The 19,157-nt window shown below is 40.7% G+C and overlaps 1 long non-coding RNA gene across 1 annotated transcript in view; it reads right to left on the bottom strand.

Annotated features, from left to right (window-relative positions):
• LOC137145423 (uncharacterized) overlaps positions 1 to 13,290 on the bottom strand; it is a 59,003-nt gene extending 45,713 nt beyond the window's left edge. The window contains exons 1-2 of the long non-coding RNA XR_010917653.1: positions 13,121 to 13,290; positions 12,282 to 12,427 (exon numbers count right to left, since the gene is read on the bottom strand). This is a non-coding gene — a long non-coding RNA (uncharacterized lncRNA). The remainder of the gene's footprint in view (positions 1 to 12,281; positions 12,428 to 13,120) is intronic.
• Positions 13,291 to 19,157: the final 5,867 nt, after the last annotated feature.

Genomic DNA, 19,157 nt, shown 5'->3' with positions numbered 1-19,157 from the left:
CCAGCAAGTAAATTATTTTGGAGTGATTTTGGAAAACAAGGGGCATTCCCCTGACCAATAGAGAGTGGAGCATTTCACTGAGGAATTTTCAGAGAAGGTAGACCCACTGCATAAATTGTTAAAAAAGGAAGCAGAATAAAACAGTTTGTGCTGCAGCTCGCAATTACAAAAAAAGAGGGGTGAGGAGAGAAGGAGGAACTCAAACCTAAAGAAATCTGAGTAAAAGTTAATGTCTCCCTCTATATAGGGAGGGGAAAGGCTCATTTTGCTTTGGTTTTAGATTATTAACAGTGTAAATCTTGGAAGTCCTTGGAGACAATGCACTCCTGTGTGCTTCTTTTGCTGGCATGGGTGTCATGATCCTGCTCCTCTGGTAGCATAGAGCCTGATGTGCTCAGAGCGTGGGGAAATTTCCCTTGCAGGATAGTGGCATGCAAAGCAAATGATACAGTGAAAATTGATGTTAACCCCTCTGACCAGAAAAGACTGGAGCAATGCTGCCATTACCAATAAATGGGTGACCAATTTTATTTCTTTTCCCCATCTGTAAATCCCTTTGTGTTCATTTATGGACTGAAATCCATAAGCGGACAGCACCAGGAAAAAAATTCACTTTAGGCTGAAATAATCCCTTTTGTTCCCAAACACTAGGCAGAAAAGTCTGAGGGAGGCAAGACTACAGCTAGTGACACCAGGAGGAGAATGGGAGGTTCTCTTGCCCTGCATTTTGAAGGCTCTGGATTCTCCAAAAAGGTACAAGAGGGAAATGTCGGGAGCGACTGGGGGCAGGAGTGGCTGTGTTAGCCTTTAACAGCATTACTGAGGAAGTAATAGCAAATAAGATGAATACTCTAGGAAAACATCAAGAATTTTAGTGCACCTATTAAAGTATCTTTTGACCAATTAAGTTCCAAACAAGCTGGTGTGGCATAACTCCTACAGAAATGAAAAAAAATCCCAATACAAAGACCGCTTCCGGCTCTTGAGGCCCGTAGGCTCTCTGCAGGCCAATGTTTCTTTAGCCCTGGCATATATGCAAATGCAAGGATGGATGATTGATGCTTCTGATCTCCAATGGAAGTATATCACTCATTCCATCATGGATCTTATCCTTTATCACATCAGTTGGAAAAATGCCACCCACACAGAGAATTACAGGCCTGGCGGAGAATGGTGAATTTCACATATAACAGGGAATCAAAGGAAATCATGGCCTTTGTTCTGCTAATGTCAGAAGCAGAAGTAAAGTGGGTTTCCCCTATTATGGCTTTAGGCCTTAATGTCGACCAGACTGTAATGGAACCTATGGATCATAGAACATGGGTGGTAAAAGATGCTCAGAAATGAAAAACAGTGGAGTTGGAAGCATGTTTAGAAGAGCCTGGAATAGGGCAGGAGTGCAATAAAAATGCCCTCCAGCCACAAGATGTGTTTGAAAACCACTGGGGGAGGGAGTGTCATTATGTAATTAACCCTTCTATATATAAATCTATTATTGTGTATTTAGGTGACAATTGTGTATTCCTCAGAAGCTGGTGCCCTATGGTCCTTAGCAACCAGGTACATCAGATCAAGCATGACCGACAGGAAAACAAATGCTTTTGTCATGTTCTTGCTATTCAAGATTGTGATTTTAATTTTCAAGTGCCTGAAAATAAATATAGTGAGTTAAAAGTGAAATATACCTTGCATTCTGCTACAAGACCTGTACCCCTTAGAATGAACTTAATTGTTGTGAAAGCATTGCTTGTACATCCTGATTTGCAAAAGCATTTGCAAGTTGCTAGGAAAAAGGCATGTAGAGTCATAATCATTGTAGCCAACCAAGTTACTCAGGTAATACCCAGGGTGGGTAAAGACCTAGAATACTAGTGGTGAAAAGTATTATTAGGATGGTCTCCCGCCATGACAGAAATCCTGAATCTGGCCCTGCATGCCATTGTTATGATTTTGATATTCCAAGTGGTAGTGATTTTCTTCTTTAGTATCAGGACATGTTAAACCTGGCACAAATTTGACAACTCCAACTCCGTACCTGCCTACTGCTAGATCTCAGTAAGCCACAAGCATATTACACAGCCTGTCATATCAGTACATCTTATATTCAACTACTTGCTCCATAGTGTTCAAACATTTTAGCATTCTCATGAAATATGAAAACAGTCATTCCTAAACAAAGGTTGCCAAGATCAGGTCGGGGTCAAAAGTCAACAATTTTCATTCAGGTTTATTCACATGACAATCAGACTGGGCAAAGTCTGAGAATGTAGCCTAGTGGACAGAGCACTAGACTGGAACCCAGGAGACCTGGCTTCTAGTGCCAACTTGGAATGCTGGGTGAACTTGGGCAAGTCACTTTGCTTCCCAATGCCTCAGTTTCCCCATTTGGAAGTCAGCATCACTATCCCATTTTACTTTTTTAAGCATTTTGAGATCTACTAATGAAAGGCACAGTACAAGGTGTTATTGAAATCCATGGCAAAACTCCCATTGACTTCAGTGGGGTCAGGATTTCCTCTTGAGACTCCACTGCTGAAAAAGCTTGATTTGGCATCTATCCAGGTTCTTCTACCACACCCATCACCAAGGAGTCTGGGCCATGGTCTTCACTTACTTGGAGATTCGGCAGCAGTCGACAGGAGTTAAACAAACGACACAGAGTAGCTTGCGTAACTCCCGTTGACTGCTGTGCTTCCCTTCTGCATGTTGTCTTCACTGCACTGCGCCGACGGGAACTGTGTTCCCATCAATGCAGTGCTGCGCTACTTGAGGGAGTGGTTTTGCTCAGTCAACTTCCTGATTGATCTTTCTGGATCAATTGATTGAGCGGTCAGTGTAGACCCTCTCAATCTGGCGGCGGCGACTTTGCCGCCATCAGCATAGACATATCCTGAGTGCCATTAAAAACGAGAATTAGACAGCTGCTACCAATTTCTCTTATTCAGTAGGGAGAAGCCTCAGTTTTAATAGAGTTCAAGATCCTACACACCAGAACTTACCACCCTCTATTCTATAACTAGAAATTTCAAATAATTGTTTGTAAAGCTAATAATGGGTCTGAGAACAAAGTACACCCAGAATAACTCAGATGTTTTGTTTTAGTTAAAAAAAGGACTAACTGAGCTGTCTACCATGAAATCATTAATTGAGCATTATTTAGGATGTCGCTTGATACTGTGGCACTGTTATTTTTGGAAGAGCCTTACTATATTAAGAGGTATTACCTCACACATTCCTAACAATAGTTAAAAAGTTTGGCAAAGATGACAAAGCAAACAAATCTAACTCATGCAGAGCCTTTTCCTGCCACCCTCAATACATGGATTTCAAAATCAGATATGAAGACACTGCTGAAACAGGCATATAACATTTGCTGATCGCACATTAGCTCCAGGCATATATATCACTCACACTCACTTGAGTTTTGAGGTACAGGATTAATACACAACTTGCACTGAAAAACTCATCTTGCATTTCAAGATAATACATCCTATGTCCAATATGTTTGAAGACTAGGCTGGGGGGCGGGGATAAGGGGAGGAAGTGTGAATTGATTTTCAGAAGTCAACTTCCGTGAAATATAGTAACATGCCTTATGACTATATGCTTCTACTCTAGCTTTACTAATTTTAGTCATACTACAGATACATGGTGAATTTTCAAAAAAGTCTATGTGTTTTAGGTGCACAGATCCCATTGAAAGTAAATGGGACTTGCATTCATAACTCATGTGGGCACTTCCAAAAAAGCCCACCCATCCTGTACTGCTGTTTCATAAAGTAGTAATTGATGTGATTATTCATGATGCTGTAAGTATAGGCTTTACCTGTGTTTCATAGAAATGTAACGTTTCACGAGAGTGACTATATGTATGAGCTGAGTAAAGCATATATCCCATGCACTGATGGGTCTATTGATCTCACAACATTCTGATCTTGGTTTACTTCAAAAATATTTGCTTAGCAGCAGATAAAAATTCTAATAATCTTTCAGGATACCTAGATGGAGACAATATACCTACACCAGAGTCAGTTACAATTTCTAATAATCATTAACAGATTGTAGGATACAGAAAGACTTTTCTACTCCAGGCTCTAATAGGTTTTCAAATTTTCATAATTAACAATGTAATGTATATTTAATTTCAATAGTATCTGTTGAATTATTGTGTATATTTATAAACAATTTTTAACATTTGAATTTAGTTTTCTAAAGCACAAAAGATTCAAATCTGAAGGCCAGAGAGGACCATTATAATAATCTATGCCAGTGTTTCCCATTTTTTTCAGGTTGGTGACCTCTTATTCAAAATCACAAATTCTCACGATCCTGTTACATTTACTATAGAAGAGTAAACAAAACCCAACAATAAGCCCGTGAAGTTTATTTGTGTGTTTTGAGAGGTTCAGAGACTACTGCTAAGAGACATCCAGAAGAAAAAAATCCTTTCCTACTGGTTTTACTATAAAGAAACCAAACACTAAGGTTTCCCTTTCTTTTCCATCCCACACTCCCTTTTCTGCAAAGACAAAACTATTGAGAAGAGAAAAGTGCTTTTGTTGTAAAGTTGATAAAAATAGTGGAAATATGGCATGGAGCAGATGGGTGGAAATATATGGATTAGTTTCACAGTAAATACTCAGAGGAGGAAACATGAAAGTTTTACTCAGCAATACCAGCATAAGAAAAAGCTTAATTTTTGGAAGTAGGGCTCAAAGTGAGCTTTGAAAAGAGGAGGTGGAAAAATCTAGTTTTTCCAAGTAATAAACTTGCCTGGAACTTGATTCTCAACATTCTTGTGTTTTATGTCCAGAATTCAGTCAGTGAAGAAACCTAACCATGGCACTGAAACAATGTAAAGAAAGGTTTTATAAACATCCTCTTCCTGACTAAGGGCCCCATCCTGTTAAGCCTTTGTATGTACTCTATGTACAAGAGACTGGGAAGAGCTGGGTGACACTCATTAGTTGAAACTTTTTTTTGACTGACAAATGCAGATTCAGGTTGACCGAAACATTTCACAGTGGATAAATACTTCAATAGTCATTGGGTATTGAGAGTAAAAGAGACCGTGCGCTGGAATGGAAATGATTCTGCAGTCCAATCCAGTCCCCCAGTTCCAACCATTCATTTTTCCCCACAATGGAACAGTTTCAACAGGAGAGATTGAGGGAGCCCCCACTTCAGAATATGCTATAGCTCCGTAGTTAGAGCATTCTCCTTCTCTGGCAGAGAGGGGGAATTGAACCTGGATCTCTTGCATCCCAGGAGATCACTCTAATCACCAGCTAAAAAGTTATAAAGTGGATAGTATCACCTCCAGTCTTCCTCCTGTCAGAGTTTGAATGGGATCAGATCCAGTAGGCACTCTAAGCACTCATATGGAGGCCCAATCCCAGGCTGTGACTAAGGCAGCTGAATACCCATCTTCCTCTGATTGGTGGGTCACCCTGGGGCTTGTGTGTCCCAACAGTGTGCCCCAGAGGCAGGAACATAGGAACCTAGGGAACTTTTACTGCAAAAGCTAGGGGTTGAGTGAGTTTCGGCACCTACAGAGTTCAGTGGGAGCCCTGTGGACCACAGTGGAGTGCAAATTGGGATTTAGACACCCTAGTTCTTTTGTGGATGCCTCCCTACATCCCTTTGACAATATAGGGCTAGGTTCACAAAGTGTTGATTTCAATGGGAATTAGGCACCTAAAGGGATTTGCAAAAGTGCCTAACAGGCTAGGTGCCTTTCTGTATCTTTACGTGCGTAAATATTTTTTTAAAATCAGACCCAAAGTCCTTTTAAATGTCTCCGCCACAATGGTTGCAGTATCTTCAGACCTGTATTCCTCACCCAGAAAAATCCCAGTTGGCTTTGGTTGGAGATTTGCCTGAACACACACACACACAGCAGGATTAACAAGGATAGTGTTGCATATTTTTTAAACCCGCCCTCCCTTTTAGTCAGAGAGCACTTATTTTAGATGTCAGTATTCAGTAATTATAACCAAAAAGCACATTTTTCAGAAAAGCAGGCATTTTCTTCTGAACACAACAGGCACTTTCAGTTTTCAATTCTATAATGTGTCTTCAGCACAAACAATATTCATAGAATCGCTTTGCATATCATATGTCTGGATGTCTGAGGGCTGAAACAACATAAGAGACAGGCACTGTACATTATAGTGGTAGTCACAGAAAATTGTGTGTGCTGGCCAATTGCTAAGGAGAAAAATTACACAGTTACAGTAAAAGGAAAATGAGAGACATGGGTCCACAACTTACAGGTTGTGAAGAGGAGACATGGGCTGTGACCCACTCTGCCCTTTCTATATTGCTAAATGGAAGAAATATCCCAGCTGAAAGGAAGAGCGTTCCAGGATATACAAAAGGGTGCTGCAGCATGGAAAAGAATGAGAACCACTGTACTAAAAAAATACGGCATTAAAGTTTCTGTCCCATAGAAGTCAGCTGAAGCTTAAATACATTTTTAAAATTAAGAAAGTGCCTATAGACTATAAGTTTACTCTTTAGCATTGGTTATTAGTTATTTTTACCACATGTTAATTCCTACTTTGAAACTAAAAATGTGGTAAATGTTGACTTCTGAATGTTACCACACTATTTCTCGCCCACTCCGAGAGTTGGGTGGATAACTAATTTTTCGTTTCCCCCCCAAAAATAAAAGCAAATTAGGTAAGCAAGTGAAAAAGAAAGAAAGTTGTTTCGGGTCGAATGGAACGTTCAATGAAATTGATGATATTTTGAAATGAAAAGTCACTTTAATAAAAAAAAAAACAAAGTGTTTCATTCTGAAAATATCTAAGTGAAATGTTTTGATTTCTTGGGGTTTGTTCGCCCTCCCCGCCCCCACGCTAAACAATTTGGCCAAATCAACACAAATTTGTGAAATGACTCAAATACGCATTTTTTGGCAAAAGAGTTTCTGCTGAAAAATGTCACCCCGCTCTACTATTGTACTTAAAATATGAAATAACTGCAGCATCTTAGTTATCATGGTGTGATAACTATTAGAAAATGCTGAGTTTTGAATGGTAACTATTGTACCATAGGGTTTTTTTTTAATCCTGCTTACTAAAGCAGCTTTGCAGAATCAGGAGCACTGATTAAAGTTTTCAAAGCACCATGTAAAGCATAATCACATTCTAACCGGCATTTTGGGAGAGGCATGGAACCAATGGTTCCCAGCATAGCTTTCAACTGCATCGCCAATTGTGGAGAGTTTGTGAGAATTCCAGCCTCTCTCTCTAGAGTGTGCTATGGAGAATAAGTGTTTAACCTATCTATTGATCTCTCGTATCAGGATTCACGCTGGGTTGGCTGGTATTCACATTCAAAAGCCACGCATTCTTCCATTGACAAAGAACGCTGCCTACATTTCAATATATTTTACAGGCTGCACGGGGTGCTTAACAACATATGACAGCTACTTGAATAAAAGGAGTTATTATAGTACTTCCTAACCATGGCTGGTTTGTATCATAACAGTACGAGCCATTCTACTGAAAGGTCAATGAACCCCCCCCCCCATGGGCATACATTTTTAATACTACTTTGTGGTGAAAGCCAACAACTTAAATGGTATATTTTATTCATAGGTTATCTAAAGTTTATTCATTTTAAATATTTATGGAGTTCAAAACCCCAGATGGTCTTTACCTGTGGAGCCTGATGCAAGCATTTAATGAGAGAAAATGCACACATTTGTGTAAGAATAATTACTGTCCACCTCTTGCTACAGAGTTTAATTGCCCTGTCTAGTAAGCCACAATGATTACATTGAATTTACTGTCCTTTGCTCAGCCTCACTAGTGCTGTTTCTGTTTAATCATTTCTGAGGTTTCTGGTGGCCCACAATTATAGAGGTAGGATTCTAGCAGGGAGAGGAAATATAATTCCCTTCCTAATCCTTATTAAAATCCAAGAGGTACAGAATGAGGCAAGACTACTCTTTATTCCAGCAAACAGGACTTTAGCCACTATCATTTTAGCTTTTCATTCATCCTCTAATCCAACCCTAGTTTATATTTTAAAAATCCTTCAACTCACTCAACCTCTAACTGATTTTTCATTAAACTTGGTGCAGAGGTGAAGTGGAGAACCAGTCTGGAAGATGAGGGTTAGAAGTCAGATGGTTAAATTAGGAAGCTGATCTTTGTGGTTGCATTTTGTGTCAACCAGAAAGGAATGATGTGGGACGTCAGAGAGAAGGATATTACAATAATCAAGGAAGGAGATGATGAGAGCCTGGGTGCGAGTTTTATTTGCGAGGAGGGAGACAGAAGGTCAGACCTTTTAATTGTTGTGTAGAAAGAATCCTCAGGATTTGGATATGTCCTTGATGCGTTCAGGGAGGGAAAGGTTGGAGTCAAAGATGACCGCAGATTGCAGGCCTGAATGACAGGAAACACTGTTCCAGTGTCAATATTGACAGGAAAAAGAAGGAATTCCATTTTGGACATATTAATTAACTGAAAATTAGTTATCCAGAGATATGCTGAGATATATAGGGATTGGATGGAGACAGGCCAGAGAAGAAAGGTCAAATGGAGTCATCAGCACAGAGATGATAGTTGTATGAGCGGGTGAGATAAACCAGAGAAAGGATGTGGAGAAAGTTGTGAAGAGGCAATGACAGATCTCTTGAGGAGTGGGAGAGGGCAGAAGCAGGACTTGCCAGAAAAGATAGTGGGGTGTAGATATCTGCACACAAATTGAGGTACAGAGCAATTAATATGAACAAAACTGCACTGATGTCAGAGCCAATGTCTCCTTTGTTTGCTTCTCCTTCATTTATTTCTTCTTTTCTCCCCACTGTCCCACGTAGGGCATTCTCTCCCAATGTCAGTCCATCCTTTTTTCACTTAAAGAGGATTTAACATCTCACTTTTTCACAATCTCGGGGGAGGGGAGAGTGCAGGAGTCAATCCTAATAATTATTATAATAATATTGCAAACAATCTACTTATTTCCCCTCTAAACATCCCAGTTTGCCCTTCCCTATATACTTTGTCTTCTTAGACAATAGGATCCAGAGCCTCCAAGTTATTTAGGCATCAAACTCCCATTAATTTCAACAAAAGTGAGGAACAAATACCGTGGAGGATCTGGGCCTAAGCTTTTTTGGGGCCAGGGACTCAGTCTTTGCACTGTGCGCCTTGTAGAAAATTGAGCATGTTGCCATCTCAGAAGTGATCAATCAATGAATTAAAAATAATAAAATCCATCATGACTGACTAATGGCATGAATGACTAATGGTTGTGTGCAGTGTTGTAGCCCTGTCGATCTCAGGATGTTAGAGAAACAAGGTGGGTGAGGTAATATCTTTTATTGGACCAACTTCTGTTTCCTGAAGACGAGCTCTTTAAGGTCAGAAGCTTGTCTCTCTCACACACAGAAGTTCGTCTAATAAAAGATACTTCCTCACCCACCTTGTCTTTCTAATGAATAAACACAAACTCATACAAACGCACTTTTAAAAGAAAAAAAAAAAAGTCTCATCTGGTATGCAGAAAATGTGGAAGCAATTGTAAAACATCCACGCTCTTGTTGACATTACTGGTATTTAATGGCAAGGCTCATAGTGTGAGCTGGATGCTAGAATACTATAGTAATAGAAGAAAAAAGGGTATTGGGATACTTTTTGACCTTCACTGCCTACATATATTTTGCTCTTTCCAAGAGATGTAATCTAGCTATGAGTAACTACCAAAAGAATATTTTTTTTAAATAGTTTTGAATATGAAGCTTTGCAGCAACATCACTGGGATTATCTTTTGATTCAAACACTCTCCACTCAACTCTCTGCTGTTAAATACTGCATGCTTCTCAGTTGCAACATTATTTCTTGCCTAAATATTTCATCCAAAACACACATTAACAAGCTCACAGTCAAAAGATACAAAAGGAATCTGCAAACAGTAGACACCCCCCCCCCCCCCACGCAAAAATAGTTGATATTCCTCAGATTGCTCTGTATTTTAATCCATGGAGGAACATACTAAGGGTGCGTGGTCTCAGCATTTTACCTCTGATCCCACCAATTCACAAGAGTCACTTTTCCCTGAATTTATTGAGCCACAATATGACTATTCAAGAAAACTGTGTTGGTGGTAATCCGGGGATTATAACTAGCCAGACTATTGACACAAAGTAAAATTCTATAGCAGTCGCTTTTGCCCAGTTGTGGAGAGGGGGTCAAAGAAAACCAAAACCACTCATGTATATTTACATTCTGGGGTTCACTATAGGAATGGCAGAAACAGAGGTACAATTCTAGGAAGGCTGAGACTCTGCCTCCTTTTTGCAAGTGTGAATTACACCCTCAAAGTGAATTGTGATACTTGCACCTCTAAATTGAATCAGCAAGAGGCAAAAATATTCAGATTCAGAGCGCTGTTGATTTGTGGCAGCAAAAATATAAATAAATTATACCCACAAAAAGGCAGCTTCTTTTTAGTGGGTAGATGTGCCCTGGAATCCTCAGACAAACATTTGTTATGTTAATACCATGTGCTAGGATCAATAGATTTTTAAAGGTCTTTAGGTGCCATAAGTGCCTAAAAGCACCTCACTACCATTGATTTCAATGGGAATTAGACACATAGGAACCTAGTAGGATTTTCAAAAGCACCTATCTTCATCTTTAGGCACCTACACACTTAAAGAAATCTGGTCCCAGTTACTCAGAGGAAGAGTTCTCAGTTGTCTAGGGCAATTTCTTTACAGAGACAATGAGTTATCCCCCTTGACCATTCTCACTAGCTGAGAAATATAAGATACAAGACAGACATCAACACCACAAAGAAAGACACACTTTGAGCCAAATCCTAGAGAGGTGTTAAGCACCTATAGGAGTTTTGCAACTCCCATATACTTCAGGGAGAACTGTGGGTGCTTAGAAGGGCACGATTCCACAATCCGATGGTTTGTTTTTGGGTTTGCCTACCCGGCAATCAGAAGCATCACTACATCATACACAGACGTATCTGAGCTATCTCTGATGGAGCTAGCTCAAACAGCAATGGTCGTGAAGCCCCAGCAGCTCAGGCTGACCACCTGAGTACATTCCCAGGGTCCCGACTGGGCTTAAATTGCCCAAGTTGCCACAGCGTCACTCCTATTGTTAACTGACAAAGCTAGAGCCAGCTCGAGTAGGTCTACACATGGTAGCATCACATCTCAGAAGGCAGCGTAGGCATACTCTGCCTCTGCATTAGTCCTATTTATTACAAGCCACGTTCAGATGCCTGACTCATTACCTAGTAACTTATTGCGCAAGGAGTCTCACTGAAGTCCTAGAACTACTTGTGGTGTACAGTTCTATTCAGTATGAGCAGGGGGTATCAAAACCTAGCTCTTTGTTACTAATATTAGTATGAGAAGTGGCATTTAAAGAGGACAACAGCCAGATTTGGTCATTGTCACTGTATTTAGTCTTGCTGAAATTAACGGGACTGTCTGCATAGTAAGGTGCTACCCCATATGAGTGAGGGATCCAGAATCCGGCTCTTAGATGGGAGACCTTCACAAACCTTTGAACAGACTGCAGAAACCTGTCTCTTTAGTGAGCTAATCACCTTCTAGATAAAAGTGTAAATATTCAGACTAAGGAAGATGACTGACATAGATCATTTTAGATACACACTCTACTTTCTGCAGTCCACCATCTCTGATATGGAATTACCGTTTCCCATTATTACAGATCATTACAAAATTCTAGGACACTTTCCATAGTACATCATGGCCTCAGTGAAGATACAACAAGCGTAATGCAGTGGAGTATCAAACCTAAGGTGACAAACTTTTCCCTCATGCAACTTCTCTCATACTCACAAACTGTTCTCTCCATTTTTGCTGGAGAAAGACTACATTTGGTCTATAGCACTGATTCCCAACCTGTCCAGACTACTATACCTCTTTCAGGAGTCTGATTTGTCTTGCGTACCTCAAGTTTCACCTCACTTAAAAACTCGGGCTTCCGCTTTCTGCCCTGGTCTCAGCGAGTCTAACGATGGTTCTCGCGACCCCATTAAAACAAATTCCCCTACAGTTTGAGGATATATAAAATATATAAAACAGTATAAACAAGTCATTGTTTGTATGAAATTTTAGTTTGTACTGACTTCAATAGAGCTTTTTATGTAGCCTGTTGTAAAACTAGGTAAATATGTAGATGAGTTGCTGTACCCCCCTATAAGGCCTCTGCATAACCCTGCTTGAGAATCACTGGTCTATAGTTATTAAAAAACCCTCTAAGAGTAGGACTCACCAGCAATTTCACCTCCTTGTGGCTGGGCATTGCAGAACAGGCTGTCTGTTATTTGGCACCCTCTGCTGACAATGGCTGTGACCCCCATAGTGGTCAACATCTTGTGACTTGATCCTCCAGCCAGGTCCCACCCCTTCCAAGGTAATCTATTAATCCAACAAATAGATAATTGACTTCACTGTGGGCCTTTGGTCTAACTCCAGAAGGGGGGAAGGGGCTGAGGAGAAGGGGAGTTCCAATAGCACTAACTCCTAGTCAGGATGTTTCTGCTCCACCTTCTTCAGCAGTCCAGGAAGGGAACCCAGGCACAAGCCCTCTACTGGGTTCTCCAGTAACTCTATCAGAGATAGACACTTAAACCCAGGCTTCAGGGAGGCACCTTTGTCAGTTTAGCAACCCACAAACAGAAATCTGCAACCTGGAGTCAGGCAGCATAGCTACCTAAGCCAATTTTTGAGGGAATGAGCTAGACACCAGCCTCACACCACACAAAATGGCCAGAGGAGGTGGTGGTGCCTAGTTGTTTGAGCACTCAGATGGGATGTGGGAGAACCAGGTATGATTCCTCCCTATCATCCAGAAAGGGAGACAGGATTTGAACAGGAGTCATCTATCTCTCAAGAGAGTGCTCTAACCCACACACAATAGAACATTCTGATGTGGGGCTTCCTCAGTCTCTTCTGTTGCAGTCTGAACAAATAATGAAAGAGTGATTCAAGCCCAGGGACCCTTTACTAAACACTCAAAGCTTTTCCACAAACACTACTTGCTGCCTGCCTGAACTACTTCCTACCTTACCCTGTATTGGACTTTTCTCATCGACTCATCCCCAGACTCACCGTATATTAGCATCACTCTCTCTAGAGTTCTTCTAGAGGTCCACAGCAGAGCTCCTCAGCAGTTTTGGCCATCCATCTGGTTCTGCTGCAAGAGAGTTTCCTCCAGTCCCCTCACATGGCAGTTCCTGGCCTTCCAGGAATCTCCCTGCAGGTATCTACCAACACAGAAAGCCCTGGGCAGACTCCCTTCCCTAACTTTCCTTCACAGCTGCCCTAAGCTCCCTCTTGCAGACCTACCTACCTACCTTCACTCAGAGTGGCTCTGTCTGCCAGTCAACCATCCATCCAACTCAGCTGAAGCTCATTGAGTGAGAGCTGGCAATCTGCTTTCCTTCCTAGATCACCCCCACCTGACCTAGGTTTAGTGCTTTTAACTACTCCCTCCAGGCTTAACACCTTCTGCAAGTGTAGCGGGCTTAGGCTGTTTGAGTTCACAAACTATCATTAACCCTTTCTGGCCCAGTATGTCATACAGTCCTGGCCTCCTGTATATCACAGGCCACCACCACCACCCAGCACCCTCATGCTAAACCAAACAACTTAAATTAGATCAAGGCATTCCATCTCTCAGGAGACTAAGCTATTATGTGCCATAGGCAGAGACTTGGAGGCACTGAGGTACACCAATACCAAAAGCCCCTGCAATGGAAGGGAATTTAATTAAATTAGATATACCCAGATGATTCTGGCAAGTGACTCAACCCTATGCTTCAGAGGAAGATGGAAAAATCCCCAAAGTCACTGCCAATCTGACGTGGGGGGAAATTCTTTCCCAACGCCACATATGGTAATCAATTAATCAGTGTTTCTTAACCTGGAGTTTTAGAGGGGTAAGTGCAAGCTGGTATTCTTTCCCAACACCATGAAACTAAGTTTCATGCCTCATATGGTAATCAATTAGATCCTGAGCATGCAAGCCAGAACCATCCAGCCAAGCACCTGAGGTTTGTACATCACATCACAAATCCTCTGAAGTGTTCTATAAAAATAAAGGGGGTGCATAGGGAAGAGAGAATAAGGCAAATTATTGAAAAGGAATGAAATGCAGTCCTGATTTACAATGCAGGTGTTTGAAAGGCAAAATCTTACTCTACATTACTCTTCCTCAGGAAAGTTTGTTTTAATTATGATTTGTTATTATTTTGTAGGTAAACCTACACTAATTTATTGTTATTCTTCTTCATAATCAGTTAAGTTTGTGACACTAATTAAGCTTATTTGCACACAGAAGATAGTCTTCATAGCACGGTATTAAGGCAGATTTCAATATATGGTTCCTAATTAACTGTCACTCTGGTGTATTGTACTGGAACTTCTACTTCCTAACGCTGGCAGTGTGATATATTGCTCCTCTTTTGTTGGAGATTTAAAAAACAATAGAAAAAAATGAAAATAAAAATCCAGTAGCAGAATCCTCACCCAGCATTGCATCACTACGGTGAAGTATAAATACAAAAGACTGGATTCTTTCTTCTTCACTCCACAATTCTGAGTGTTTGGAATCAGGGTTGTGATTGTCTTTAGTATTTTCAATTATTCTATAATTCTCTTTTGGAAATAAACAGGGATTTCCATATTTTGTGAACTGGGTCATGATTCTTTACTGCCTTATAACTTGTGTCATCATTGGGGGGTGGGATCCGGAAAGGGACTTAGACATTGTAACACTGAGCACCACAATGACTAACTTTTAGGTACCTAGAAAATCACAGGGGTAACACCATGATCCACAAAGCTGAGTTAGATGCATAGGCTCCCAATACAAGGAATGGGAAGAGATTGTCACCTATGTCATCCACAAAAGCCAGCAGGTTAGGTGGCTCCCTGTCTAAGGACTGGTCTACCCTGCCACTGGTGGTCGACAGGAGATACACAAGCTACATTAAGTAGCTTGCGTATTTCCCGTCGACTTACTTACGTTGCCATACTGCGGCATCTCCACTGTGCTGCGTTGACCAGAGATACCCTCTGGTCAACGCAGCCTCACTCTTTTCGTGGGGGGAGGGAGGAGTTGGATAAATGGCATAGACTGGAGAGCACTTTGGGGATAGATTGAGCGGGTTTCCACAGCCTGCTTAATTGATCCCACTGCATCAATCTATGCAGCCCCAGCAGTGTAGACATACCCTAAGCTAGCCAATAGGAGACATCAAGGAGAGGGGTGTCTACTAAGCCTGGTACTTCTATCAGAGATAGACACCTAAATACAGGCTTCAGAGAGGCACCTGTGTCATTTTAGCTATCCACAAACAGGAATCTGCCACTCTGGAGTCAGGCAGTTTAGGAGCCTAAGCCAATTTTGAAGGCAATGAGTTAGACACCTGCCTCACTCCACACAAAATGGCCAGAGGAGGTGGTGGTGTCACCCACCTTATAACTTCTAGCCTAGTTGTTTGAGCACTCAGCTGGGATGTGGGAGAACCACGTATGATTCCTCCTTCTCTTCCAGAAAGGAAACAGGATTTGAACAGGAGTCATCTATCTCTCAAGAGAGTGCTCTAATAGCACACAATGGAATAGTCTGATGTGGGGCTTCCTCAGTCTCTCCTGGTGAAGTTGTTGCACTCTGGATAAATAATGAAAGAGTGATTCAAGCAGGTGGACTGGACCCAACATCTTCCATCTCCCAGAGGGGTGCCCTAACCACTGGATTCCCATATCCCATATCCTATCATTCCCATATCCTCTCCCTCTCTGTCATACACCCAATGACCGTTCAAGCATTTATCCACAGTGAAATAGTCATTGGGTCATCAGAGAAAGATTCTGAAAATCGTAGGCACTGAGCAAATTTAGGCACCTACAGAATTCAGCAGGAATTCTGTGGATCACAATGGAACCAAAACTAGGACTTAGGCACCTACCTATACCTGAGGTTTAGGAATCTAAATAGTGGATTCCACCTTTACACCTGTGCAAAGTGGGTATAAAATACTTCTACCTGCTAAAAATGGGCATGTGTATATTTGCATGCAATTTGACATGCATACAAGTGGAGGTCTGGTACACACCCAGATGAAAATTGGGCCCGTGAAACATTGCTGGCATTCATATTTGCTTCAATATGAAGCACAACTGCACAAACCAATCACAGTTACACCTTACTGAACTCAGTCATTAGCTCTTTATTGGGCTTCATCTAAGTCAGATATCTGTGAATGTAAGTAAGAAGATTAAATGGCTTTAAGATTTTAAGCATTATACTACATGTGCTAATTGTCATCAAAATTTTGCTTTTTTATCTGAAGTGATGACACTAATAATGATCCAGCTGGTCTAATTAGTTTGTGTTGTGTATGTGGTTAATTGGGGGAGTATAATAAAAACCCTGCTTTTAGTACCTGCTGGCTGCATCAGAGTTTAATTTTGGAATCATGAATAATTGCATAAAGTACACATGGGACAAGAGAACACTAGTTGCCTTGGAGAAAATGCTTTACATAAAGCTGGCATCAGTAGAAAATAGATTTGTGGCTTAAAACAGAGACTTTACAACTGTGCACTAGTAAATGGATGGATCTCTTGAATAGCGTGGTCTGCATTATTTATTGTAATTCCATCCAAAATAGTAAAAACATGTTCTAGACGAAGCTGTAGTGTTAGCTATGCTTAAATTTGTTTTATTTATAATTTGAAATTATTGATCATGGAAACCGAAGTATTTAAATGTAATACAAGATTCTTGAGGGATTATAAAGCAGAACAAGTACTTTTGCCCCCCAACAGCGCTTCCAGATGTCAAACATCTGACAGCTGGGTGTTTATCAAATACTGAGTATTAATTTTAAATAGCTTTTCCACTGTTAAATCAAGATATTTGTAAATGTCATTAATTAAATGCTTACACTTTATATTAAGGATAATTTTATAAAGAGTTTATAAAAGACTAATCAATAAAGAATAAACACTACAAGCATTTTACAGACATAAGTAGTATATGTTATAGATGATTATAAGCAGATCAGCAGACTGTGTTATAGATGGTTATTAGCAACCTATTGACCTATTGGACTCTATAACAATTGATTAGCCATGCATTAAAATATCTGTTAATCACTTATTAACTCCTTAAAAACTCTTCATAAATGTATCTTTAATATAAAGTGAGACAAATAAGGAAAAGCACTTACAGAAAAAACAAAAGAAAAGACAAAAGATCTGTTTTGATTTCTCACACTAATGCATTAAAACTGAGTGAGGTAGATATGGTCTACAGAGAGAGGCAGAAGTATTCTCCAGCGTTCTGAAGGAAAGTTCATCTTGTGAAAGTGACTTGTAAAGTGTGCGTGAAAGTATCATGGGAATCGGAGAAAAGAGGAACGAAGGGGACTGCTTCAGAAGTGATGAAAATGATGAGGTAAGTCATGTTACTTGCAAAAGTAGTGTGAGTGGAAGTGGAAAAGTAGCATAATTGGTACCATGTTTCACTGTGTCTGCAGAATGAATGTAAGGGTATGTCTTCACTTACGGTGGCAAATTCGGCACCACCAGATCGATTCTCTGGAATCGATTGAGCGGAAGTGGAGATCCTCTCAATCAATCCAGAAGTCAACTCAATAAATCCACCCCCAGAAAAAGAGTAATGCTGCATTGATGGGAGGGCATTTCCAGTCGGCACAGCATATGGGGACGCCACACTAACTAGAATTTAGGGAGTCGACAAATTTTGCGGTAAGTGTAGACCAGGCCTAAGTTACAGTGATCTGGTATTTTTATTGGGACCACTCCACACAGAGTTGTCATCAAATCTTGGTGGGCAGCTTGCCCTAAGCAGTGGCTGAAGAGCTGCTTTGCAGTCCCCAGTCCTATCCCTTCCTTCAGAGGCCAAGTTCGTGACTTTGCCTAACTGTGACACGTCAGTAGACATACAGGGAAGAGCCATTCTGAAGACAGAACTGTCAGGTGAGAATCAAGGCCCATTGAGGCTGTAAAGAACACAGGCTTAAGAACCCTATATGCACCTCAGGGTTTGGTCCTACATACTAAATAATAAACATCTAAAGTACATTTCACTATATTGATTCAGTCGCAATCTGCTGCTGATTTCTAGCTGAATACAAATATTTACAGCAATGCTATTGTCTCACTGCCTGAATTAAATTCTCATTTTGAAACTTTTTCTACCCCATTGATTTTTTGTTTGTTTTGTTTTGACAAATCAATGATAAGCTATATTACATTTTCATCTGCCAAATTTTCAGAAAGTCCTCTCTCCTTTCCACTCCCCTGTTTTAGGGCCTATTCTGCTATAAATTACCCTCTTGCTTGCAGTTGCAGTAGATGCTCCATGTTCATATGGCAATAACCGCCTGCTTTTAGTGGATGTAGAAATCTAAGAAGACTTTGCATGGCTTACAAAGACAACAATCTTTGTAAAGGGTAGAAACACACTAAGCCCAGTTACCACCCATGGCTTTTAGTATCATGGGAATATTGTCAGGAGGCAAATAGCTCATGCTGCTGAATCACCAGACTCCAGAAATGGCAGCTAGCTCTTCCCTGTAGGACTGGGGTCACCCAAAAGTTTGAAGAAATCCATATTCTGAAGAAATTGGGATTTCAAGAAAAGAATCTTTTCATGCAAATGTTAGCCACACACCACTCCATCTTCAAAACCAGATGGCATAGAAGATTAAATTAGATCACCACCCCCAAGGCTCTGCCACTCCTAATGTAGAGTCTGGTGAGCAGGGAAGGCAAAACTGACACAGTCATAGAAATGTAGTCTTGACAGGGACCTTGTGAGGTTATCTAGTCCGGCCCCCTGAGCTGAGGCAGGTCCAAGTAAACCAGACCATCCTTCACAAGTGTTTGTCTAACTTGTTCTTAAAAACCTTCCCATGACAGAGATTCCACAACATCCTTTGTAACCTGCTCCGGTACTTAACTATTCTTATACTTAGAATTTTTTTTCTAATATCTAACCTAAATCTCCTTTGCTGCAGATTAAGGCAATCACTATGCTCTTTCAGTAGCACTGATCACTATCCTCTTTATAACAAACTTCACCATATTTGAAGACTGTTCTCAGGTCCCC

The sequence above is a fragment of the Emydura macquarii genome, unplaced genomic scaffold (genome assembly GCF_026122565.2).
Source record: "Emydura macquarii macquarii isolate MOO-44397 ecotype Brisbane River unplaced genomic scaffold, CSIRO-AGI_Emac_v2 contig_3530, whole genome shotgun sequence".
NCBI classification, from domain to species: Eukaryota; Metazoa; Chordata; order Testudines; family Chelidae; genus Emydura; species Emydura macquarii.
This window is presented reverse-complemented; position numbering and strand designations above follow the sequence as displayed.